This window comes from Eubalaena glacialis, chromosome 9, assembly GCF_028564815.1.
Source record: "Eubalaena glacialis isolate mEubGla1 chromosome 9, mEubGla1.1.hap2.+ XY, whole genome shotgun sequence".
In the NCBI taxonomy this organism is placed as follows: Eukaryota; Metazoa; Chordata; class Mammalia; order Artiodactyla; family Balaenidae; genus Eubalaena; species Eubalaena glacialis.
Genome location: NC_083724.1, coordinates 47878971 through 47905320, shown reverse-complemented (window position 1 = coordinate 47905320; position 26350 = coordinate 47878971). Strand labels below are relative to the sequence as shown.

The following is a 26350-nucleotide window of genomic DNA, read 5'->3' as shown; positions in this document are numbered from 1 at the left end:
AGTGGACATCCTTGTCTTTTTCCTGATCTGAGAGGAAATGCTTTCAGTTTTTCACCATTGAGAATGATGTTTGCTGTGGGTTTGTCGTATATGGCCTTTATTACGTTGAGGTAGGTTCCCTCTATGCCCACTTTCTGGAGAGTTTTTATCATAAATGGGTGTTGAATTTTGTCAAAAGCTTTTTCTGCATCTATTGAGATGATCATATGGTTTTTATTCTGCAGTTTGTTAATATGGTGTATCACATTGATGGATTTGCATATATTGAAGAATCCTTGCATCCCTGGGATAAATCCCACTTGATCATGGTGTATGATCCTTTTAATGTGTTGTTGGATTTTGTTTGCTAGTATTTTGTTGAGGATTTTTGCATCTATATTCATGAGTGATATTGGTCTGTAATTTTCTTTTTTGTAGTATCTTTGGTTTTGGTATCAGGGTGATGGTGGCCTCATAGAATGAGTTTGGGAGTGTTTCTTCCTCTGCAATTTTTTGGAAGAGTTTGAGAAGGATGGGTGTTAGCTCTTCTCTAAATGTTTGATAGAATTTACCTGTGAAGCCATCTGGTCCTGGACTTTTGTTTGTTGGAAGATTTTAATCACAGTTTCGATTTCATTACTTGTTACTGGTCTGTTCATATTTTCTGTTTCTTCCTGGTTCAGTCTTGGAAGGTTATACCTTTCTAAGAATTTGTCCATTTCTTCCAGGTTGTCCATTTTATTGGCGGAGAGTTGCTGGTAGTAGTCTCTTAGGATGCTTTGTATTTCTGCAGTGTCTGTTGTAACTTCTTTTTCATTTCTAGTTTTATTGATTTGAGTCCTCTCCCTCTTTTTCTTGATGAGTCTGGCTAATGGTTTATCAATTTTGTTTATCTTTTCAAAGAAGCAGCTTTTAGTTTTATTGATCTTTGCTATTGTTTTCTTTGTTTCTATTTCATTTATTTCTCCTTTGATCTTTATGATTTCTTTCCTTCTACTAAGTTTGGGTTTTGTTTATTCTTCTTTCTCTAGTTCTTTTAGGTGTAAGGTTAGATGGTTTATTTGAGATGTTTGTTGTTTCTTGAGGTAGGATTGTATTGCTATAAACTTCCCTCTTAGAACTGCTTTTGCTGCATCGCATAGGTTTTGGATCATTGTGTTTTCATTGTCATTTGTCTCTAGGTATTTTTTGATTTCCTCTTTGATTTCTTCAGCTATCCCTTGGTTATTTAGTAACATCTCATTTAGCCTCCATGTGTTTGTGTTGTTTATGTTTTTTTCCCTGTAATTGATTTCTAATCTCATAGCATTGTGGTCAGAAAATATGCTTGATATGATTTCAATTTTCTTAAATTTACTGAGGCTTGATTTGTGACCCAAGATGTGATCTATCCTGGAGTATGTTCTGTGCGCACTTGAGAAGAAAGTGTAATCTGCTGTTTTTGGATTTAATGTCCTATAAATATCAATTAAATCTATCTGGTCTATTGTGTCATTTAAAGCTCGTGTTTCCTTATTAATTTTCTGTTTGGGTGATCTGTCCATTGTTGTAAGTGAGGTGTTAAAGTCCCCCACTATTATTATGTTACTGTCGATTTCCTCTTTTATAGCTGTTAGCCATTGCCTTATGTATTGAGGTGCTCCTATGTTGGGTGCATATATATTTATAATTGTTATATCTTCTTCTTGGATTGATCCCTTGATCATTATGTAGTATCCTTCCTTGTCTCTTGTAACATTCTTTATTTTAAAGTCTATTTTATCTGATATGAGTATTGCTACTCCAGCTTTCTTTTGATTTCCATTTGCATGGAATATCTTTTTCCATCCCCTCACTTTCAGTCTGTGTGTGTCCCTAGGTCTGAAGTGGATCTCCTGTAGACAGCATGTATATGGGTCTTGTTTTTGTATCCATTCAGCGAGCCTGTGTCTTTTGGTTGGAGCATTTAATCCATTCACGTTTAAGGTAATTATTGATATGTATGTTTCTGTTACCATTTTCTTAATTGTTTTGGGTTTGTTTTTGTAGTTCCTTTTCTCCTCTTGTGTTTCCTACTTAGAGAAGTTCCTTTAGCATTTGTTGTAGAGCTGGTTTGGTGGTGCTGAATTCTCTTAGCTTTTGCTTGTCTGTAAAGCTTTTGATTTCTCTTTCAAATCTGAATGAGATCCTTACTGGTTAGAGTATCCTTGGTTGTAGGTTCTTCCCTTTCATCACTTTAAATATATCATGCCACTCCCTTCTGTCTTGCAGAGTTTCTGCTGAGAAATCAGCTGTTAACCTTATGGGAGTTCCCTTGTATGTTATTTGTTGTTTTTCCCTTGCTGCTTTCAGTAATTTTCTTAGTCTTTAATATTTTCCAATTCGATTACTGTGTGTCTCGGCATGTTTCTCCTTCTTCTGTATGGGACTCTCTGGGCTTCCTGGACTTAGGTGGCTATTTCCTTTCCAGTGTTAGGGAAGTTTTCGACTATAATCTCTTCAAATATTTTCTCTGGTCCTTCCTCTCTCTCTTCTCCTTCTGGGACCCTATAATGTGAATGTTGCTGTGTTTAATGTTGTCCCAGAAGTCTCTTAGGCTGTCTTCATTTCTTTTCATTCTTTTTTCTTTATTCTCTTCTGCAGCAGTGAATTCCACCATTATGTCTTCCAGGTCACTTATCCGTTCTTCTGCCTCAGGTATTCTGCTATTGATTCCTTCTAGTGTATTTTTCATTTCAGTTATTGTATTGCTTATCTCTGTTTGTTTGTTATTTAATTCTTCTAGGTCTTTGTTAAACATTTCTTGCATCTTCTCAATCTTTGCCTCCATTCTTTTTTGAGGTCCTGGATCATTTTCACTATCAGTATTCTGAATTCTTTTTCTGGAGGTTGCCTATCTCCACTTTATTTAGTTGTTTTTCTGGCCTTTTATCTTGTTCCTTCATCTGGTACATAGTCCTCTGCCTTTTCATTTTGTCTTTCTTTCTGTTAACGTGGTTTTCGTTCCACAGACTGCAAGATTGTAGTTTTTCTTGCTTCTGCTGTCTGCCCTCTGGTGGATAAGGCTGTCTAAGAGTGTTTTTCAGGCTTCCTGATGGGAGGGATTGGTGGTGGGTAGAGCTGAGTGTTGCTCTGTTAGGCAGAGCTCAGTAAAACTTTAATCTGCTTGTCTGCTGATGGGTGGGGCTGAGTTCCCTCCCTGTTGGTTGTTTGGCCTGAGGCGATCCAGTGCTGGAGGCTACAGGCTCTTTGGTGGGGCTAATGAGGGACTCTGGGAGAGCTCATAGCAAGGAGTACTTCCCAGAACTTCCACTGCCAGTGTCCTTGTCCCCATGGTGAGACACAGCCACCCCCGCCTCTGCAGGAGACCCTCCAACACTAGCAGGTAGGTCTGATTCAGTCTCCTGTGGGGTCACTGCTCCTTCCCCCTGGGTCCTGATGCGCACACTACTTTGTGTGTGCCCTCCAAGAGTAGAGTCTCTGTTTCTCCCAGTCCTGTTGAAGTCCTGCAATCAAATCCTGCTAGCCTTCAAAGTCTGATTCTCTGGGAATTCCACCTCTCATTGCCAGACCCCCAGGTTGGGACGTCTGACGTGGGGCTCAGAACTTTCACTCCAATGGGTGGACTTCTGTGGTATAAATGTTCTCCAGTTTGTGAGTCACCCACCCAGCAGTTAGGTTATGGGATTTGATTTTATCATGATTGTGCCCCTCTTACCATCTCATTGTGGCTTCTCCTTTGTCTTTGGATGTGGGGTATCTTTTTTCGTGAGTTCCAGTGTCTTCCTGTCGATGATTGTTCAGCAGTTAGTTGTGATTCTGGTGCTCTTGCAAGAGGGAGTGAGTGCACGTCCTTCTACTCCGCCATCTTGAACCAATCTCCTATTAATTTCTGTTAAGATAATCCTTATAATATCCCTGAAGAAACTTAAAGTTTCCTATTAAAGCCGATTCTTTACTCTCCAATTGGTTGAAGTTCAAAAAGATAAAAATTGTGTGTAGTTATTTTATATTAGGGTTATAGCAGCGAATCTAATCTTCAATTACAACATTTTCTTTACAGGAAATTTGATTGGTTTTGCATAATTTTGATTTATGGAAAAATGACCAATCCTAAATAAAAGCATTCTCTGTTCCTCTCATTAATTAATGTCACTCATTAACTTTTTTAACATCTGTTATTGAGTGCCAGTTATGTGCCACACACTGTTCTAGTTAAGGCATGCTTCCTACTTTGAAAACAAAAGAGACCACCATAGTTATATTTTCTTACTAAACAATCATAATCAAGTGAAAAGATAATCAGAATAAGTAAATTAAGGTAGTTGACAGTTTTGATATCTTAATAGTTTACAAGGCAACTAAGTCTAAAAGGCTTCTGAGTGTGGATCCTCTCAAGTTCTCTTTGGCCCGGTCCCATCTCAGAGCAAAGTGCTTGTACTCACTGCTGCCAGTTGGTGGCGGCCTGTCTTCTCCTCAGGCACTGCTGCATGGGGAGGGTGGGGCCATGAGTGACCTGTCCACCTCTTCTCCTGTGTCCTATCTGCCTCCTGGCTTTCACCATATCTGGGTTTAGATTATTATAGTGTTTACAAATTAATATCCTTGTGATTTGGGAATGAAGAATCAGAATTCTCAGGAATTCTTGAAATGACGTGATTATGTACTTCTAAAAAATTCTTTATTTGCATATTTTTAATTAGTGGTGAGTGACCATAATAATGAACAAAAGTTGTTTTTTTCTCACAGGGTTTTACTAAAAGTTCAGAGGTTTTCTTTATTATTATGAAACAATATATTGGAACAAAATTATATATTTTAATAGTATATTAGAATGATCTCTACCTGATATTGACATTTTATAATATAATACACTGAAGTAAGAGAACATAAAAACAAAACAAATGTCAAATAAAAATTATTTTCAAATGTAAGGATTATACCATATACATTTAATGTTTAAAAGTTAAGATTCTTGAATTTTAAGACTCAAAGCATTATCCAATAGTCTTGACCTTTGTTTCATGACAAAAATTGCTTTCATTCTGCATTGACATTTGTTCACTTGTCCAAAACCATCTTCAAGTTGGGTGTTAGACTACATATTGCTTTCCGTAAGCTTATTTCCTTTTTAAACAATTTTGAGTTTTTTGTTGCTTTTGCTCATTCAGGTTTTAGATCAGTTTCTGATTTCCTAAGGGTATATTCTCAATAATATTCACATCTTCTACTCCTTGTATTTTCTCTTTTAAGGTATTTACAAGGAACTGTGGCCTACAGCAAATATTCAGACTCTGGAAAATGCTAGAAAATATTGAGTAACATAACATTAGAATCTGCTAGCAAGGGTCACAGTATTGCATAGAATCAGCAGTTGAAGTTGCTAATTTAAGGACTTACTTTGCTTTCCAAATGTGTTAGTTCTCAGCATACCATTTAGAGAATTAGTTTAAAGCATGTATACTATGAGGATAAAATCATTGACGTTTATATTATTTGCAAGAATAAGTCGCTGTTAGCAGCAGACGGGGCCATGCACACCCATTTTACAACATGACAACTGATCAGATCATTCCTGCCTCTCTCCTCCAGGTTCCCAGAAACACTTGTCTTAACCTTCAGGTCACAAATGTCTTGCTTTCAAGGAGATATCAGTGAACTCCTTGGAACCAGTAATGCCTCCATGTTGATTGTTAGCCTCACAGAAGAATTAGTTTTTCTCTTTTCCTTGATTTCTCAACTGATTTTTTTTTTTTGAGATTCTGAAAAACATAAAATTTCTGAGACATATGGGAAATTTCCACACTGAAACACCAGTGCAGAATACCCTGGGTTCTATTCCCACCATTTCTGCTAGAACTTTCCCACACATCTCTTATGTTATCAGTTTCCTCATAAATCCAACCTGTTGGTCTTTTGTATTTCCAGGATTTGTCACAATTTCCTATCTATTATATTTCTTCTTTTTGTTTTTCAGCATGTCTGAATATCCTTTAAAATATGTTTTTTTACTTCTAGGGGTTTGGCGTGAGAGGGAAAGAGTGTGTCTTTTATACCATCCTGAAGTGAAAGTTTAGCATTTGCATTTCCGAACTTCATCACAGCAGTGGTAAGTAGATCCCCTTTGTAAATGCAGTGTTGGAAATGAAGAAGAGTCAGAATTCCCACTTGCTTGAGAGAGAAATTGTGCTGTACTGAGCTATATTAAGTTCCTGTAGCCTGTGCTGGGAAGTAAGTAATTTGATCAGCAGTGATTTGGTTCTTATTTTTTAATCTTTATTAAAATGAACCATTCTCATTGCAATAATTGCTTAAATATATTAATCAGTGCTTTCTGATAAATGCTATATTCCATTATATTGTGCTATTGAAATGACAGGCTCTATGATTAGAGAGGTTTCCTCTAATGAGCAAATCTTGCTTCAGATATGTTAACTGCTCACGCCTGCCTTCCTCATGGCCTGGACTTCTCCAATTAACATGTGATTGTGAGAATATTCAACTTTGGCTTTGATCCTAATGATCTTTATGATGCCCATTTCTTTGTTATAATGTTTTTATTTGTGCAATGAAGGCCTTACAGGTAAAAGAGCAGAGTTAGGGAGAGAGAGAAAAGAGTTTCCCTCCATGCCCCTGCCCCCTCTCCTCCATAACAGTTTCTATCAGCCTCAGCTTGCAGCCGGAGAAGGAGGAATTAACTAACTCCCTCATGAAAGAGGACATGGGGCCTCAGAAGTCCTTGACTTTAGTATGTTCATAGTGGAATTTCATAAGTTTGAAAAATGAGCATTGCAAGCCATCCGTTTGTCGTGCTGCCTGCAACCCAGCATTTTAACTTGACCCAGACAATACAGGTACCTTGAGGGTGAAACAGTTAAAAACTATGGTATTTTAATCTTATTTTATTAAAAATTACAAATTAGAAAATTGAAAGGGAACAAGTAACATTACAATTGAGATAAAAATGGAGTTCTTTAAAGATACTTAAATGGTAAATCCTAATCTATTCATAGATCTTCAATGAGGTGTGTAATTGAGATGGGTAAGAATATGTTCAAAATGGTGAAAAGTTTTATTGTAGTGGACGTTTGTCACTTTTGGGTGTCCGGTATCCAAGTGTCCTGATGTCTTAATCTGTGTTCTCCGGAGAAACAGAACAGAACTAATAAGGGGTGTGTGTGTGTGTGTGTGTGTGTATCTATATCTATATACACATATGTATTTATTCACTTATTGTAAGGAATTGGCTTACGTGATTATGGAGGCTGACCAGTCCCCAAAATCTCTAGCCAGCAAGCTGGAGATCTAGGAGGGCCAATGGTGTAGTTCCTGTCTAATAGCTGGCAGGCTTGAGACCCGGGAAGAGCCAATGTTTCAGTACTAGTCTGAAGGCAGGAAAAACTGATGTCCAAGCTCAAGGCAGTCAGGTAGGTGTAGTTTCCATTACTTGCAGGAGGGTCAGCTCTTTTCTTGTACTCAGACCTTCCACTGATTGGATGAGGCCCACTCACGATAAACGGGCCTCATCATCTTCATCGGATCCACTGGCAGGGATGGGAATGGTCATTAAAATGCTCATTAAATATATAAATTTCTGACCTCTACCTTTTAATTTTTTCAATCTTAATCTCTGCTGAGTGGAGCCCTAAAATCTATACTTTTAACAACGTCTCTAGGTGTATTTGTGCCCAGAAACATTCAATTACTCCTGTCTATTTAGACTAACAGGATGATGGATAAAATTAGGTCCCTGGAAAAGATGTGATCTCCACTGCCCCCCACCCCAAGGAGAGGTGGCCTTGGAGCATGAAATTGCTTGGACTGTTGAGTTTGTGTTAAGAATCTCAGTTGCCAGTACTGTTAAGGCTGTGTCAAATGATCTCTACCATCAAGGTCATAAAAGAACATTTAACATTGTGAAGTACTGCAAGGACTCTCCTCCAGAGGGAAACTGCTGCGAGACTGCAAATGTAGTCAGGATTTGAAAGTGGTAGCTGGGCTAGGCTGGAAGGTCCAAGATGGCCTCACTCTCGTGTTGGTGGTTGTCACTGGCTGGGATGCTTCATAATGTTTTTAAGTCTCTCTGAGCCTTATTTCATTGTGATTTCTACTCAGTATTTCTTTTCCCTTTCTTTTTTGTTTTCCCAAAGGCTGTTGTAACATCGACTTACATTTAACCATATGTACAAAACTTGTAAAAATATGATATATCAAAAGTAATAGGATCCTTGAAATTCATGCTTGCTGTGAGCTAAAAAATTGAAAGTAGAGTTTGTTTCCAGATTAAACATCACATTTTTCAAAATGTATATTCTGTTTGATTCCTGTAATTGAATATATAGTTAGAGGAAATAACATTTTTAAAAATGCAATAAATTCTGATGTAAATTTAAGGGCAATTTACAGAACCATATTTTACATAATTTGAGAAATGGAAAGGGGATGGAATTAACACTGCTACAATTTTGGTGTTATTTTCCTCCAATTTTTAATCCATGTGTTTTATAATGTTGTCATAATTGTTCCAAATGCTGCCTTTAAAATAAGCTGATGCCATAAATATCTTCTTTTCAAATTACTATATCATATTTTAAAATATTTTTAATAGAGGGTTAATTTTGTATCTAATGAATAAACTATAATTTATTTAACCAATTCCACATAAGTGGACATGCAGGTTGTTTCCAATTTTGTTGTTGTTGTTTTGCTTCTTTTTCATTATTACTTGAGGCCAGATTCCTATAAGGGCAGTCAAAGCTTATGAACATGTTCATAAGACATTGCTAACTTCAGTTCCAAAGAGTTGCATCAATTTACTTTCCCATCAATAATACATGAGCAATAGTTTCTGTCTTCCCTTTCCAGCATTTCCAGTATTCACAAAATGTTACCCTCTCAATAATTTATTCAAAAATATTTATTGAACACTTTACTATGTGCCAGAGTCTGTATATAAAAAGAAGAACGATGCCTAAAGGAGTTTGTGATTAATGTAGGAGAGATGGATATTTTAAAAGTATGTATTTCCAGTTCAATTTTAAAAGTCCAATAAGAGAGATTTTCAGTCAAGATGGCACTAGATAATCATGATGGCAATGCCCCATCTGCTTCACATATATAACAATGATAGGTAAAATATAAAAATATAAAATTTAAAAGGCATGGCTAGATTAAAAGCCAAATACAGCTGAAGTCACGAGCCTACTAGGCTCCTGGTCTTTGATAATTAAGTATCTATGGTGTTGGTGCTGGGGGAAACTAACGTGTTGACAAATCCTTCCCCCAAACCCAATGAATAATACATCCTCCTATCAGTGCATGACGTTTTACAGAGAGAGTCAAAGGTGTTAATAGGTCCTTTAGCTCCACAACGGAAAATGCAACCTTTTCCTTTTATTTTGTTTAATGCTTAATTCATTAAATTTAAAACCATTTTGTTATAAACATTCACTTAAACACTGAACACTCGCAATCTCTCTAAATATTTCATACTACTTACAAGGCTAATCCATCAATACTTACAGAGTTCAGTTAAAAATATCTCAAATATTTAAATGATTATGAATATATTTAATTTTACTCTTCTAAATATTTAGTTGAAATCAAAACATGAAATATGAAATTCTCTTAAAGGCTTTAAACAATTTGAAGAGCAGAAAACCCACACATAAAATATCATACCAATTACAAATATTACAGTAAAATTAAAATAGTTGTAAAGGTAATGATGAAAACATATAACTACATTATTAATGATTTCATTTTATATTTATATTCTTGTTTTTAATCTTCTGTTTTACTGTCCCAAGATCACAGTAATTTTACCAGATGCTGATTTTTATACCTCCTTAAAGTGGGAAATATTCTGTCCAAACACCAAAGTAAAAAAATACTCAGACTTGTCAAGGTCTAGGGTTTACATTCTTGGTAAGTTGATTCTCAGTAGAGTTGCAGAACCCAAGCAGTCCAAAGTGACACAAAACTGAGCCACTTACTTGGGATGAGCCCTTTCTAATAATGAATCTCCCTTGTTTGGTTATGAGAACTTCAGTCCATGAATTTTATGAAATTTTGTGTTTTTGAAATTCTAGGAATAATGTACATTTAAAAATGAACAATAATACTAATTCACTGTCCTGTCATTATGAGATTTTTTTTTGGCAAAAGCAGACTTACATAGACTTTTGTCTTCCCTCTCTATGGCTTGGAAAGACCTAATCTCCAAGGGACCTTGTTCCTCTTCAATCCATAATAGTATTAAAGACCAAAAATTGGATTCTGGATACATCTGGGTGGTGGACATAGGAAAACATTAATTTAGCCTCTTTGAATTGGTTATACTCAGGTAACTCTATGATAAGTAGCTGCTGGGAGCCGCAGCAACCCCTCTGAAGAAGTAAATGAAGGCAATGGTTTCACCAGACCCAAGATCATGGAGAAGGGGCCTGCCTGAGCCACTGTTGAAACCACAAATGAAGCACCACCTAAGACAGGTGCTGGGACTGCTGAGAGGCTGCTATGCAGCATGTGAGGAGACTCTTTGCTGCAGGTGCCGGAAGTGCTGAAAGATGAGGATGGAGTGCTGGCTCTCTTGCTGCTGGAAAATGCCAACAGAATCTAGAACAGGAAGCAAATCCCCTTTCCCCATTCCTGCCTTTCAAACTTCTGTCAGTACTTCCCATTGGTAGAAACTAACCAGAAGCTTGCTGGCAAGTAACTGGGAATATGGGATACGCAGGTCCCTGGACTCTTAAAATACATACATAGCAGAATGTAGAAGGGCATAAATGGGAGCCAAGGGCAATAGGCAAATGATCGTTACAACCTATTTCTTCTCAGCGACTTTAAGTGGCTAAAACACATCCCAGGAGGTCATCTATTTGGCTTTTTGAGTATATGTCTTTTCTTTTTGAGAACTCAGATAGGTGCGGTACCTTTTTATCCTCCTTTGGATTGGTTTTTTCCCACAGGTTTCTATATCTCCACCAGGTGGAGTTAGAGGCTAGTTTATTAAAGGGTTAAATTTAGGAAGTAAATTTGGTTGAGGGTTTCAGTTTCAGATGGGATAAAGCAAAGATAAACAATACCAAGGGCACTACTTCTTCCCTCTGATGTTCCCTTTTAGAATGTTACCTTGTTATTATCATATTCGCTTTGACTGTTATGTCAATGTGCCCCATTCCCTGGCTGTGACTTAGGATACTCCTGCTGCAAGGAATAGAGGCTCATTCCAGCTGGCTCAAGAAAAAAGAATCCTATTATAAATACACAAGAAGGAATATCACAGGCATTTTTGGAAGAGAAACAAAACACAGCCAAGGCCTACCAGGAGCAGGGGCTGCTCTTTGCTTCTCTTAGGGAACACACTGTCACTCTTTTGTCTGCTTCTCATTTATTCATTATTCATTCTTTGAATATGCACCGAGTCTCCACTCTGGTGCTGGGGACTTGAGGTACAGAGGTGCATGAGGCATTAAATGGGAAGAGAGTCATTAAACAAATAAATACACACGCATGCAATTACAAATTGCTATAAATATTATGAATAAAGTAGGCAGCTTTAAAATAGAGTGTAACATGGGAACTTAATTACAATTAGGAGGTTAGGGGAAAAAAAATTTAAGTGGCATTTAAATATAGACCTAAAAAGACGACTAAAGGTCAGCACAATTAGAGTGGAACAGGAAGTTTGCTCAGCTATAAAGTGTTTCAGGAAAAATTTAACCATTTCCTATTTATACAGGGGCACTGGGCTTATTCTTTAAATAGCTTATTATTTTAATATGGGTAAACATATTTGTGGTGAATGAAGTCCTCTCACAATTAGGGAAAACAGTTGTAGAAATCTGTGAAATATACATAGTTCTCTTCCATTCAGATTGGTTCTTCATTTTATATTTGCTTTATGTAGAAATTGAAGGTAGAGATCATAAATTTGTTATCAGTACAATGTTTCCCAACATCTGCTGCTAATGTAATTTAAAAGTGCATGAAAATAACTTGCCTTGCATTTTAAGTTGGCCAAACTCCCTGCTTCTTGGGGGAGTTTTATTACATTAGCTAGCAGATCTGGTTCTTTATCTCTCCACTGAAATGGCACAAAGGCAAACTTGAGCCAGACACATAAACAATGTCCTACCTACTGATGATTTTTCTTTTAAATCAAGTCGTTGAGAGCCCCAAGACACTACCTGACATGCATCTGTTATCGCTGTGTCCACTGGTGTGGACTCGGCTGTCAGAGGTCTGACATACAGTCCTTGGCCTCTCTGACCCCTCACATATAGCAGGCTAATTATGAATTAGTGGGTTGGCCACCCCGAGTCAATGTTACTGGTGGCTTTTTCCCCCCAGGTCCTGATTTCACAGACAACAGTCTCATTTAAATCCACTGATTTAATACAGCTTCAGTGACAATTCTGATTCCTATGTTAATGTTCCTAGGAACATCTACTTACTAAGATTTGGGATAGTGACTGTAGATAAAAAGAAAAAAATTGAGTAACAAGGAGCAGATCCTAAACGTCTACTGGAGTAAAAGAATGAATATAAAATGATCACTATTGTCTCCTAGCTATCTAAGCCTAGCAAATGGACTATTTAAAAACCCTTCCTATAAAGGAACTATTCCACTTAGAATTTTCTGAGAAATACCTAGAAAATATAACTAATGTAAATTTACTTGCATTGTTTGAATGATAGAATTGACAATGTAAATGAAAACTTTCTAGTAACCCTGAATGAAGATCTCTCGCAGGTATTTATTTAAAGAAGAGGAGACTTCCAGGTTTGCTTTTTTGCCTGTTGTTAAGTCATTCCAATAAAAATAACTGGATGTATTTCGTCTCAGTCAATAGTATTTTATTATCTTTAGGGACTTTTTTTGGTCTCCACACAGTTAAAGGTTGGACTGCCAAAAAGATAAACCAAGATATGAAACATTCTATTCTTCAGAATTAAAAATTATTTTCCCTAGATATATGGGCATGACTCCCAACTGAATCATCCAAAATAAACTAGATTAATTAGTTCCAGGATGGATAAGATAGATTATCCGCAAAAAGATTACACTTCATGTAAGCTTATAAATATTCATTCTCTTATGTCAGTAGTTTTAAATTTAGTCTATGGGTGTGTAAAGAAAATGAGTGAGCCTAGTAAGACTTAAAAAATTCTGTTCATCTCGGTGCATTGATTAAGATGATAGGCCAGGATTCAAATTCCAGCACTACCACACACTATTGTGCAGATTTGGGTCAATTACTATTTCTTTAAATTTAATTTTATTTTTTTTATACAGCAGGTTCTTACTAGTTTTCTATTTTATACACATCAGTGTATACATGTCAATCCCAATCGCCCAATTCATCACACCATCACCACCCCCACCACTTCTTTCCCCCCTTGGTGTCCATACATTTGTTCTCTACATCTGTGTTTCTATTTCTGCCTTGCAAACCGGTTCATCTGTACCATTTTTCTAGATTCCCCATACATGCATTATCATACTGTATTTGTTTTTCTCTTTCTGACTTACTTCACTCTGTATGACAGTCTCTAGGTCCATCCACGTCTCTACAAATGACCCAATTTCGTTCCTTTTTATGGCTGAGTAATATTCCATTGTATATATGTACCACATCTTCTTTACCCATTCATCTGTTGATGGGCATTTAGGTTGCTTCCATGACCTGGTTATTGTAAATAGTGCTGCAATGAACATTGGGGTGCATGTGTCTTTTTGAGTTATGGTTTTTTCTGGGTATATGCCCAGTAGTGGGATTGCTGGATCATATGGTAGTTCTATTTTTAGTTTTTTAAGGAACCTCCATACTGTTCTCCATAGTGGCTCTATCAATCTACATTCCCACCAACAGTGCAAGAGGGTTCCCTTTTCTCCACACCCTCCCCAGCATTTATTGTTTGTAGATTTTCTGATGATGCCCATTCTAACCAGTGTGACGTGATACCTCATTGTAGTTTTGATTTGCATTTCTCTAATAATTAGTGATGCTGAGCAGCTTTTCATGTGCCTCTTGGCTATCTCTATGTCATCTTTGGAGAAATGTCTATTTAGGTCTTCGGCCCATTTTAGGATTAGGTTGTTTGTTTTTTTGATATTGAGCTGCATGGGCTGCTCGTATATTTTGGAGATTAATCCTTTGTCCATTGATTCATTTGCAAATATTTTCTCCCATTCTGAGGGTTGTCTTTTCGTAATGTTTATAGTTTCCTTTGCTGTGCAAAAGCTTTTAAGTTTCATTAGGTCCCATTTGTTTATTTTTGTTTCTATTTTCATTACTGTAGCAGGTGGGTCAGAAAAGATCCTGATGTGATTTTTGTCAGTGTTCTTCCTATGTTTTCCTCTAGGAGTTTTATAGTGTCCAGTCTTACATTTAGGTCTTTAATCCATTTTGAGTTTATTTTTGTGTATGGTGTTAGGGAGTGTTCTAATTTCATTCTTTTACATGTAGCTATCCAGTTTTCCCAGCACCACTTATTGAAGAGGCTGTCTTTTCTCCATTGTATATCCTTGCCTCCTTTGTCATAGATTAGTTGACCATAGGTGCGTGGGTTTATCTCTGGTCTTTCTATCCTGTTCCATTGATCAATATTTCTGTTTTTGTGCCAGTACCATATTGTCTTGATTACTGTAGCTTTGTAATATAGTCTGAAGTCAGGGAGTCTGATTCCTCCAGCTCCGTTTTTTTCCCTCAAGATTGCTTTGGCTATTTGCGGTATTTTGTGTCTCAATAAAAATTTTAAGATTTTTTGTTCTAGTTCCGTAAAAAATGCCATTGGTAATTTGATAGGGATTGCATTGAATCTGTAGATTGCTTTGGGTGGTATAGTCATTTTCACAATATTGATTCTTCCAATCCAAGAATATGGTATATCTCTCCATCTGTTTGTGTCACCTTTGATTTCTTTCATCAGTGTCTTATAGTTTTCTGAGTACAGGTCTTTTACCCCCTTTGGTAGGTTTATTCCTAGGTATTTTATTCTTTTTGTTGCAGTGATGAATGGGATTGTTTCCTTAATTTCTCTTTCTGATCTTTCGTTGTTAGTGTATAGGAATGCAAGATATTTCCATGCATTAATTTTGTATCCTGCAAATTTACCAAATTCATTGATTAGCTCTAGTAGTTTTCTAGTGGCATCTTTAGGATTGTCTATGTATAGTATCATGTCATCTGCAAACAGTGACAGTTTTACTTCTTTTCCATTGTGTATTCTTTTTGCTTCTTTTTCTTCTCTGATTGCCGTGGCTAGGACTTCTAAAACTATGTTGAATAATAGTGGTGAGAGTGGACATCCTTGTCTTGTTCCTGATCTGAGAGGAAATGCTTTCAGTTTTTCACCATTGAGAATGATGTTTGCTGTGGGTTTATCGTATATGGCCTTTATTATGTTTAGGTAGTTTCCCTCTATGCCCACTTTCTGGAGAGTTTTTATCATAAGTGGGTGTTGAATTTTGTCAAAAGCTTTTTCTGCATCTATTGAAATGATCATATGGTTTTTCTTCTTCAGTTTGTTAATATGGTGTATCACATTGATGGATTTGCGTATATTGAAGAATCCTTGCATCCCTGGGATAAATGCCACTTGATCATGATGTATGATCCTTTTAATGTGTTGTTGGATTCTGTTTGCTAGTATTTTGTTGAGGATTTTTGCATCTATATTCATCAGTGATATTGGTCTGTCATTTTCTTTTTTGTAGTATCTTTGTCTGGTTTTGGTATCAGGGTGATGGTGGTCTCGTAGAATGAGTTTGGCAGTGTTCCTTCCTCTGCAGTGTTTTGGAAGAGTTTGAATAGGATGGGTGTTTGTTCTTCTCTAAATGTTTGATAGAATTCAACTGTGAAGCCATCTGGTCACGTTTTGTTTGTTGGAAGATTTTCAATCACAGTTCCAATTTTATTACTTGTGATTGGTCTGTTCATATTTTCTATTTCTTCCTGGTTCAACCTTGGAAGGTTATATCTTTCTAAGAATTTGTCCATTTCTTCCAGGTTGTCCATTTTATTGGCATAGAGTTGCTCATAGTAGTCTCTTAGGATGCTTTGTATTTTTGCAGTGTCCATTGTAACTTCTCATTTTTCATTTCTAATTTTATTGATTTGAGTCCTCTCCCTCTTGTTCTTGATGAGTCTGGCTAAAGGTTTATCAATTTGTTTATCTTCTCAAAGAACCATCTTTTTGTTTTATTGATCTTTGCTATTGTTTTCTTTGTTTCTGTTTCATTTATTTCTGCTCTGATGTTTATGATTTCTTTCCTTCTACTAACTTTGGGTTTTGTTTGTCCTTCTTTTTCTAGTTCTTTTAGGTGTAAGGTTAGATTGTTTATTTGAGATTTTTCTTGTTTCTTAAGGTAGGATTGTTTGCCTATAAACTTGTCTCTTAGAACTGCTTTTGCTGCATCCCATAGATTTTGGATCATTGTGTTTTCGTTGTCATTTGTGTCTAGGTATTTTTTGATATCCTCTTTGATTTCTTCAGTGATCTCTTGGTTGTTTAGTAACGTCTCGTTTAGCCTCCATGTGTTTGTGTTTTCTACATTTTTTTCCCTGTAATTGATTTCTAATCTCATAGCGTTGTGGTCGGAAAGGATGCTTGATACAATTTCAATTTTCTTAAATTTACTGAGGCTTGATTTGTGGCCCAAGATGTGATCTATCCTGGGAAATGTTCCTTGTACACTTGAGAAGAAAGTATCATCTTCTGTTTTCGGATGGAATGTCCTATAAATATCAATTAAATCTATCTGGTCTATTGTGTCATTTAAAGCTTGTGTTTCCTTATTAATTTTCTGTCTGGATTATCTGTCCATTGTTGTAAGTGAGGAGTTAAAGTCCCTCACTATTATTGTGCTACTGTCGATTTTCTCTTTTATAGCTCTTAGTATTTGCCTTATGTATTGAGGTGCTGCTATGTTGGATGCATATCTATTTATAATTGTTATATCTTCTTCTTGGATTGATCCCTTGATCATTATGTAGTGTCCTTCCTTGTCTCTTGTAACATTCTTTATTTTAAAGTCTATTTTATCTGATATGAGTATTGCTGCTCCAGCTTTCTTTGGATTTCCATTTGCATGGAATATCTTTTTTCCATCCCCTCACTTTAAGTCTGTATGTGTCCCTAGGTCTGAAGTGGGTCTCTTGTAGACAGCATATATATGGGTCTTGTTTTTGTATCCATTCAGCGAGCTTGTATCTTTTGGTTGGAGCATCCATTCACATGTAAGGTAATTATTGATATGTATGTTCCTCGTACCATTTTCTTAATTGTTTTGGGTTTGTTTTTGTAGTTCCTTTTCTCCTCTTGTGTTTCCACTTAGAGAAGTTCCTTTAGCATTTGTTGTAGAGCTGGTTTGGTGGTGCTGAATTCTCTTAGCTTTTGCTTGTCTGTAAAGCTTTTGATTTCTCATCAAATCTGAATGAGATCCTGCTGGGTAGAGTAATTTTGGTTGTAGGTTCTTCCCTTTCATCTCTTTAAATATATTGTGTCACTCCCTTCTGGTTTGTAGAATTTCTGCTGGGAAATCAGCTGTTAACCTTAAGGGAGTTACCATGTATGTTATTTGTTGTTTTTCCTTTGTTGCTTTTAATAATTTTTCTTTGTCTTTAATTTTTGTCAATTTGATTACTATGTGTCTCAGCATGTTTTTCCTTGGGTTTATCCTGCCTGGGGCTCTCTGTGCTTCCTGGACTTGGGTGGCTATTTTCTTTCCCATGTTAGGGAAGTTTTCGACTATAATCTCTTCAAATATTTTCTTGGGTCCTTTCTCTCTCTCTTCTGCTTCTGGGACCCCTCTAATGCAAATGTTGGTGCATTTAATGTTGTCCCAGAGGTCTCTTAGGCTGTCTTCATTTCTTTTCATTCTTTTTTCTTTATTCTGTTCCATGGCAGTGCATGTGAGAAACACCTGCTTAGTGTTACACTTTCTTAATGATGCCACCAATTTGCTCTTGGTGACCCTGAGGGTTTTTCAGAGTCTAACACATGGAGCATCCCTCAGGGACCCTGGCTGCCCAGGCAGGCATGACAGCCACAGAGCTTCCTGAGAGAAACTTTTTTTAAGAGACTTTGGGGCCCTAGAATCCAGTCCCTAGAAACCAATATTAAGACATTAACACAAAAGAGGGCCTATCTATATTACTCTGTTTTGCTTGGAGAAGACGTCCAGTCCTTCTCAGATTCACCTGCACAGAATATTTTCTTGATAATTATATGTTGAATGAAGAAAGATGGGGTGAAGCCTAAGTCATGGCTCCAATCTGAGATGTGGGGTTGGGATGCAAGGGGTCCTGTAGAGTGCTGAGTCACACCACCCTGAACTGTCCGGCCTGTTTAAAGCAGGGGCAGGGGATCGATCCAGTCCAGTAGTATTCAACATTTTTTCTAATCCTTTTTCAACTAAAAACCTGTTACACACTATGTGAACAGATGCAGAAGGAGATGCTCTGGTTGGAGCTGGAGGGGGCAGGAGGGGCTCTCCAAAGCTCTGGAGCTGGCCCGTTCTTGCCTTGCCTTGCCTCACAAACAGCCCCTGCCCTGCTCCATCAAGAGGGCCTGTGAGGCAGTTTGCAGAAACCAGAACCAAGGCACTAAAAAGGGGGTTGTCACTTTAAAACAAGCCTCTATCCTATTGAGCCAAAGAATGAGAATCCCTTAGAAGCCAGCACATCAAAATTGAGCTGTAAGAGGCATTATACTAAAAGAGCAAGACTGGTTGCACACAGGGTGAGCTGTCACCTTCAACTGGACCAAAATTAAGCAGGTTTTTGGTGTGGGGACCACAGCAATGGGAAAGGGGGTGAGGAGCCAGGCGCATGCAGTAAGCAACTGTATGGGCACAGGATGGCCTCATTAAGGCCGTGGGGAAATAAGAGCCAGGCAGACAGTGTGGGGAAGCGTTAGCAGTTCCTGGGGCCTTGAAGGGACTCACTAAAAGGTCCTTGAAGGCTGAACACCCCTGACTCACTAAAGGGTCCTTGAAGGCTAACACCCCTGACAGATGCCCCAGACAGAAGATGGAGGTGATGGGGGAGATTAAGAAGCATTTTCTTTGTATAGGAAACCTCACAAGAAGACAACAAGAAGGATGGGAGGGGCATGAGAAACCCTTGGGAACTGCTGCCAAATACCCTTTTTACTCTGGACACGATGTTCTAAAGGTTTCTTGCCTTCCCAGAAAGAGCAGATCACTTTAGGGCAGCCGTCCAAGTTGGATTTCATGACCCATGATGACAGACCTGGGAATGTTACCTGTTACCTCCTCCAGTGGCTTAAAAGGCTGGTCCTCCAATCCTCCCAGCTCAGGTTTGTTCCCACTTCTGACTTCTAAGAATGGAATAAGGTGTATGACTATAAAGCCTGCAAGACTTCAAGCCCCTTCCCTCATGAAAGTGTTCTGGGTTCTGCAGGCTAACAAACTTATATGAAAGAATGAGTTTGGTCAGCAATTCATTAAACAAAATTGCTCAGTCAGATATATTCAGAGATTTTGGTAAATCTTCTTCATACAGGAAAAAAGAGAGCAAGGAAGAATTGATACAAACTATGACTTTATGATAGAGATGATGAATTTCTCTCCTCTTCTCCACGACGGGTCTGTCAGTTTTGGGGTCCACGTAGGGGGACCTGTTCAGAGCGGCACTCACTGGGAACAGGTGTGTCAGCATCACTCTGTTCCTCACCCTGTATCCCCTCAAGAGTGACCCAATTGCTCCACAGTCACTCCTAGACATTTATCCTGCCTTATGTTTCTTCTTAGCACTTATAACCAGCCAAAATATTTTATATTTATTTGTTTATTTCTTTATTATCTCCTTCCCTCATTAGAGCATATGCTGAGTAAGAGCATGGAATTTCTCAGTGTTCTTTGCTGTGTCCCCCCCATCTGGAACCTTGACCAGCATATATCTTGCCATGTGTTCTAAGTGTTTCCCATGATCCTGTTTAACTTTCTCAAACAATGGGCTAGGTACCATCTTTATCCCCACATTCCAAGTGACAACTTTAAACTTAACTTGATCAAGGGCTCGCAGTAAGAACGGGTGGAATGAGGATTTGAACTCAGGGCTGCCTGGGTTTAGAGCCTTCAGCTTTTAATCTTACGTTCTTCTCTGCAAAGTTCCATTCGAATTAAAACCACTTTCTTGATGAGGAGATTCTTTTCAAGTGTTTCATTGCCAGTTGGTTTTGTGCCACTGTCTTGCCGTAAAACAAGCAGTGGTCCCAGTAACTGGGGGCCTGGGTGTGGTGGTGTAGGTCTGGGGTCCTCATGACTCAGAGGGCTGGGCCGGAAGATTCTTTCGAGCTCAGGAGTCCCTCTGGGTGTGGAGGTTTGACTAAGGAGCTGGTAAACAGAAGAGCATTCAGAAATAGGGCAAACAATAAGAGAAAAAAAAAGTTAAATTAACAAATGAATGAGTAAACAAACCCATGAATGAAGAAATGACGGAATTAATTGGTGGAGTGAAATCATGTAAGGACAGAGGGAGAGCGCTGTTTTATTCTCAGTAATCTGGCTGGTTACTTACTCGGGGCTCTGATGACAGAAGAGAAAAGCCTCAAGCCTCCTGTCCCCTCATTATTTATTTTTCAGTTTTATTGAGGTATAACTGACAAATAAAAATTGTATATATTTAAGGTGTACAATGTGATGATTTGATATATGTACACATTGTGAAAAGACCACATTCAAGTTAATTAACACATCCATTACCTCACATAGTTATCTTTTTTGGGGAGGGGTGTGGTGAGAACATTTAAGATCTACTCTGTTAGCAAATTTCAAGTATACAATATAGTATTATTAACTATAGTCCCCATGCTGTACATTAGATCTCCAGAACTTATTCATTTTATAACTGGAAGTTTGTACCCTTTGACCCATCTTCCCATTTTCCCACCCCTGGCCCTGGAAACTGCTATCCTACTCTCTGGTTCTTTGAGCCTCCCCACCTGCCTGCACCCCCATTCTCTTTGCTCACTTCTACCACAGGCTGGCTGTTCTAGATGGTTCAGGGTCAGACATGTCTATTTGGAACACTTTAAGAAGCTCTGGAGAAGGTCTTGTGTAGCCTTTTTTAATCTGGTGAGGGCAACTCCCTTTGAACTCATCCCAATCAGAGTTTGAATGCCAGCTTCACAAGCTCCTGGGCTTAGGACCTGGAAGAAATAACTTATCCTCTTTGTGCTTCAGTTTTTTTCATTATATAATGAAGATTCTTAATTCCCTTGTAACATCATCAGGATGATGAGAAATTGTATAGAATACACATCTACATATACACCTACACACACACATATACACACACACACACAGCCTAGTGCCATTCCTATAGCTCAATAAATATAGCTGTCATTTATTATGGTTGAGAAGGCAAAAAACAAAAACAAAAACTGGGAGGGGGGGATATATCCCAATAGAGTTGCCCTGATTAACATGATTAATATAGGCAAATGATTTTCTGAGTAGCAGCTTATCTTCCTCTTCCACTTATGTTCTAGAAAGACAGTTTCCCAACATCCTGTATTTTCTTACTGAAGGATGGGGCCATTTGATAGCTTCTGTACTTCTTTTACCCTTGGGCTTTTCACAGTGCCTTGTTTCGATTAATGTCTAGTTAGATAGTTATAGATTCTTCACTTTTTCCTAAAATGATTTAGAGGATTTAGAGAATCTTGTTTTTCTGACGTATGGATGCTGGAGGTTGGAGTGGTTGTTCACAGATTTAGATGTTTTGTTTGGCAGTGAGGTGGTGGAAGCCCACAAATGTCTCTGGGCTTAAGTGCAGGTTCCATACATGGAAACCAGGTATCCACAAGAAGAAGAAATGAATACCTGATGAACTCTAAATTAGAATCATCAAAAGTTTTCCTCTTCTAGACCTTTTGATAACAGCTCTCTGTTATGGGGTGTGCATTGCTATAGTGAGGGGAGGATTGGGAAATACACAGAAAAATGGCTGAGCTTATTTAATATTTAGGAAAATGTACTCCTTTGAGGTGGCTTTGCAGTATAATGCATTTTCCTGTGACGGTGGCAAGGATTATAATGCTAAAACAATTTCTTAAAGTTCTATAAACCAGATTATATGTGTAATGCATCACTTCTGGGCTGAGGCAGTTGAAAGCTAGTGTGCCTTTTCCATCTACCTCTTCCCTTAAAGTGGCTACCTTGAAGGTCCTATGTTTCAGTTGGCAGAGCTGAAAGATGCAGGAAGGCTGCAGTACTCACATGAGAATTTATGAGAGTCTTCACTGTGCAAAGCCTTTGTGATTTGGAGGTTTATCTCTTATTGCAGCACATTATGGCCTATCCTGACTAACTCAGGGCAGTTAGGGAAATGCTCATGAGACAAAGCCATGGGAAAAGAAAAGGAAGTGCAAAAAGAAAGTCAGAATAAAGTCATGCAGAGATTGACCTGAGTTTGAGTCCAGCGTCCGTCACAGCCTGTGACTTTACATAACACGACTAAACCTTTTTTCTCATCCATAAAGTGGGAATAAAAATAGTATGTACTTCAGAAGGTTGTTGTAAGAATAAATGAGGTAATTCATGCAAAATCACAGTGTTTTGCATAGTTCCTGGCACATAATAAGCACTTTAGAAATGTTTGAAAACATCTGAGATTTGAAAATATAAAATAATACAAAAACTCATCCTGCCTTATACAGGATGTCAGTCAATATTATGAAAGCCAGTTCAGGCAAAGCCCCAAAAGAGAGGTCTTACATTATAAGACCTACAGATGGATTTCAGAAGGTAAATAAACCCCATGAAATTGTATGCAAAATTGTGTGTATAAGTAAATGTACTTTTATCTAAATATAGTGAATCCCAAGTGAGAGTTTTACTGAGAGCCTCACTTGGTGTAACAGACTATAGGAACAGAGAACTAAGTTTAGATATAAAAGATATTGCAGTGAAAATATTGACAGGAAATGAAGACTGATTAGATTATTGTGAAGCTCAAGGATTTGAAAGACTTAATCATCTTGGAGTCTGCCATGGTAAAAGCTCGCGACTTGGATCTGGTCAATTTGCCTCACTTGAGACTGCTTCAATCTCCATTCATTCCTCCTTAGTCAAACCTCCACGCCCAGAGGGACTCTGGAGCTCTAAGGAGTATTTCCACCCAGCCCTCTGAGTAATGAAAACTCTAGGCTCACACCACCATACCCAGCTCCACAGCTACCGTGACCCTACTGGCAGTTTTATGATAGGATGATTAGGATGATGGGACTGAACCAACTGATAAGAAAATACTTGAAAATAAGACCCTAATCATTTATTTTATTTATTTTATTTCAGTTGAAACTTTGGAAATGAGGAAGCAAGCAATGAGAATGCTTCAGAGAATGAGCTCTGTAGTTAAGTCACTTAACTGAAACGTCCAAAGGTAGTATCTATTCAGGTATGGCTAAATTCAAGAGTGCAAATGATAATGTCAAGACTCTGTCCATCTACTGGTTTTACTTTTCTTTGTGAGTTGACTTCATTACTATCTAGGTTCCTGCCATAGAGGGTGTGATTTTATGTCTAGTTAAATAAAAGTTTCAGCTGAATCACTGAGGTTCAATATCTATTGCCTTACAAAGGAAGTGCTGAACCATATACGGAATTTGCAGAGTTAACCAAAGATGAAATATACAATGCTAAAAATAAATCACCTTTAACAAAAGGGTTGGCTTATGCAATATTAAGGAGGAATTAGGAGAACGATTTCTTTGGAGAAAACTGTTTGTGAGAAGGTATGAGTGGGGAGCTTTAAAAATATACTCTGAGAGCTTGCTATGTGCCATCTACAATCAGTTTCCCCTTCAATTCACTACTATCTGACTCTCTCCTGAGGAATCTAGAGGATGAGAGAAAAGTTGACTAGCTTCTCTAGAAGTAAAATGAAGGAGAATTGCTGCTATGTTCAGCTTGCACTTCCAAAGTTTGACAGCAAGAGTGATGCAGAAGTGTCTCCCTTGGACTGTGTGTTAGTTTGCTAGGGCTGCCCTAACAAAATGCTATAGACTGGGAAGCTTAAACAATGGAAATTCATTTTCTCAGAGTTCTGGAGGCTGAAATCCATGATCAAGGTGTTGGCAGGTTTGGTTTCTTCCGAGGCCTCTCTCCTTGGCTTGCAGATGGCCACCTTCTTGCTGTGTCCTCACAAGGTCTTTCCTCTGTGTGTCCGTGTCCTAATCTCTCACTATAAGGAGACCAGTCATATTGGCTCACCCTAATGGCCTCATCTTAACTTTAACTGCCTCTTTAAAGTCCCTTTCTTCAAATACAGTCACATTCTGAGGTACTGAGGGTTAGGACTTCCACCTATGAATACGGAGTTGGGGGGCACAGTTTAGCCCATCACAGAACATGTCGGGGCTATTCATAGGAGAGGGTTGTCAGGGTAGATATCAGATTCTGTCAAAAAGAAGCTTGACTTGCAGACATTTTATGGCTGTGGTTAACCTGGATGAGGGCACGTATGATATGAGAACTCCAGCACTGGAGTTTTCCAAGAACCCATGAAAATGCCCACTGGAGAATGTCAGAAGCAGAGAGCACAAAGCCAGGACACCACAGTACCGGGCACATAAAACCTTTCCTGCCGCCATGCTGCTTCCTCCCCTTCATCCCTCCCTACCTCCATCTGAGATTTGACCCTAAAGGGTAAGAAAGCTGCTTAGCAAGTTGGGGAAGAAGGAGATAAAGGTGTAAACTGGGGAAGAAAAAGAAATAAGAGAAAAAGACCATGTCCTCACTCCTTTCCAGTCTGTAAGTTTTCATCAACCACAAGCTCTGGTTAGGGGAGGAGAAGTAATGATGACTTTGAGAAAAGGTAGGCCTTTGACTAACAAGCAGGCCTTGACATTCTAAATGCTGAATTACTTCTTAAAAATATAAAGAACATTTTATTCTCCGAGAGCGAGAGAAATTCATCAGTCTATTGAAGTTCTCATGTAGGATTAGGAGAAATTCTCCTACTAAATATATTTTAAGAGGACAGTGGGAGACTAAAAAAAAAAAAATGCCGTGTACCATTTAGATCCCTTAAGTCTCATTTATTCTATATGCCAGGTGTCTTAGTAATCAGTCTCTGTATTTCCAGCAATTGTCTCAGGTAGTGTTCTGACTGGCTTAGCTGGGACCATGTGCATAACTGGACACCAATCCCCAAGCCCAGGAAGATAAAAACTCTGACCAGACTTGGATTAATGCCCATCCCTAAAGTTAGAGGAAGTGCATGGGTTCCCACTTTCCCAAACCATATGGAGTGAGAGTGGAGAAAAGCTGGTTCCTCAAACACATGCTAAGCTGGAAAAATGAAACAATGACCAATAACACGTGACCAGAAACTTTCAAGTCAGTTCCAACCTGAAGATGCAAATATTTTATGTTTAGAAACATGACAGGTAGAATGATACTGGGAAATGTACCAGTGCACAAATTAGCAATCCTGGATTTTAGTCGTGATGCTGCCACCAACTAGCTGTGTGATAGCAGCCATCCCACTTAACCTCTCTGAGCCTCAATATCTTCAGCTACATAATGATAGGTGTGGGCTAGATCCTTTTCACTTATAACCCCATCTATGGAGGTATAGAAGGACTTTGTTTCTAGAGGGAGGAGCTTGACTTTGCAGTCTTTTTTTTTCTTTTTGGCTGCACTGGGTCTTCGTTGCTGCGCACGGGCTTTCTCTAGTTGCGGCGAGCGGGGGTAACTCTTCGCTGCAGTGCACGGGCTTCTCATTGTGGTGGCTTCTCTTGTTGCGGAGCATGGGCTCTAGGCACGCGGGCTTCAGTAGTTGCATCACGTGGGCTCGGTAGTTGTGGCGCATGGGCTTAGTTGGTCTGCGGCATGTGGGATCCTCCCAGACCAGGGATCGAACCCATGTCCCCTGCATTGGTAGGTGGATTCTTAACCAGTGCACCACCAGGGAAGTCCCTGCAGTCATTTTATTCTGACTTCTTCCTCTAATCTATGGCAAACAATCTGTTACAACCTAAAAAACCCTGGAAAGTTAATTGAAATGTGGATGACTTACAGAAATGTAATTTCATTGCTTCCCTTTTACCCACTAGGTATAATCATGTCATAGCTGCCTACATTTCTATGCTTCTAAAACACCTTATAAACCAGGAGAACATCAGATGGGACTTTTATAAGCCCAGCAAAACCACTCTCTTTCTTTAAATTGCACCGTCTACCTTATGAAATCCTACCCAGTTTTCCTTCTCCAGAATGCAACTCAAAATGATGGAGAAAATAAAATGATACCACAACAATGGAGAGAATATCCTACAATCCTTTAATATCCTCTGCATAGTCATTTTCTGCCTATTCTTGCAGTTTGAGATCACAGGATTCTTGACAACC

General features: G+C 38.4%; 1 long non-coding RNA gene across 2 annotated transcripts in view; it reads left to right on the top strand.

The window, feature by feature from the left end:
* The window catches only part of LOC133097903 (uncharacterized), a 174209-nt gene that overhangs the window by 4606 nt on the left and 143253 nt on the right, over positions 1-26350 (top strand). The window contains exon 2 of one of the 2 annotated variants that reach the window (XR_009702082.1): positions 5977-6067. This is a non-coding gene — a long non-coding RNA (uncharacterized LOC133097903). Of the gene's footprint in view, positions 1-5976; positions 6068-23298; positions 23394-26350 lie in introns of those variants that run through there. The other variant, XR_009702083.1, reaches the window with a different exon arrangement.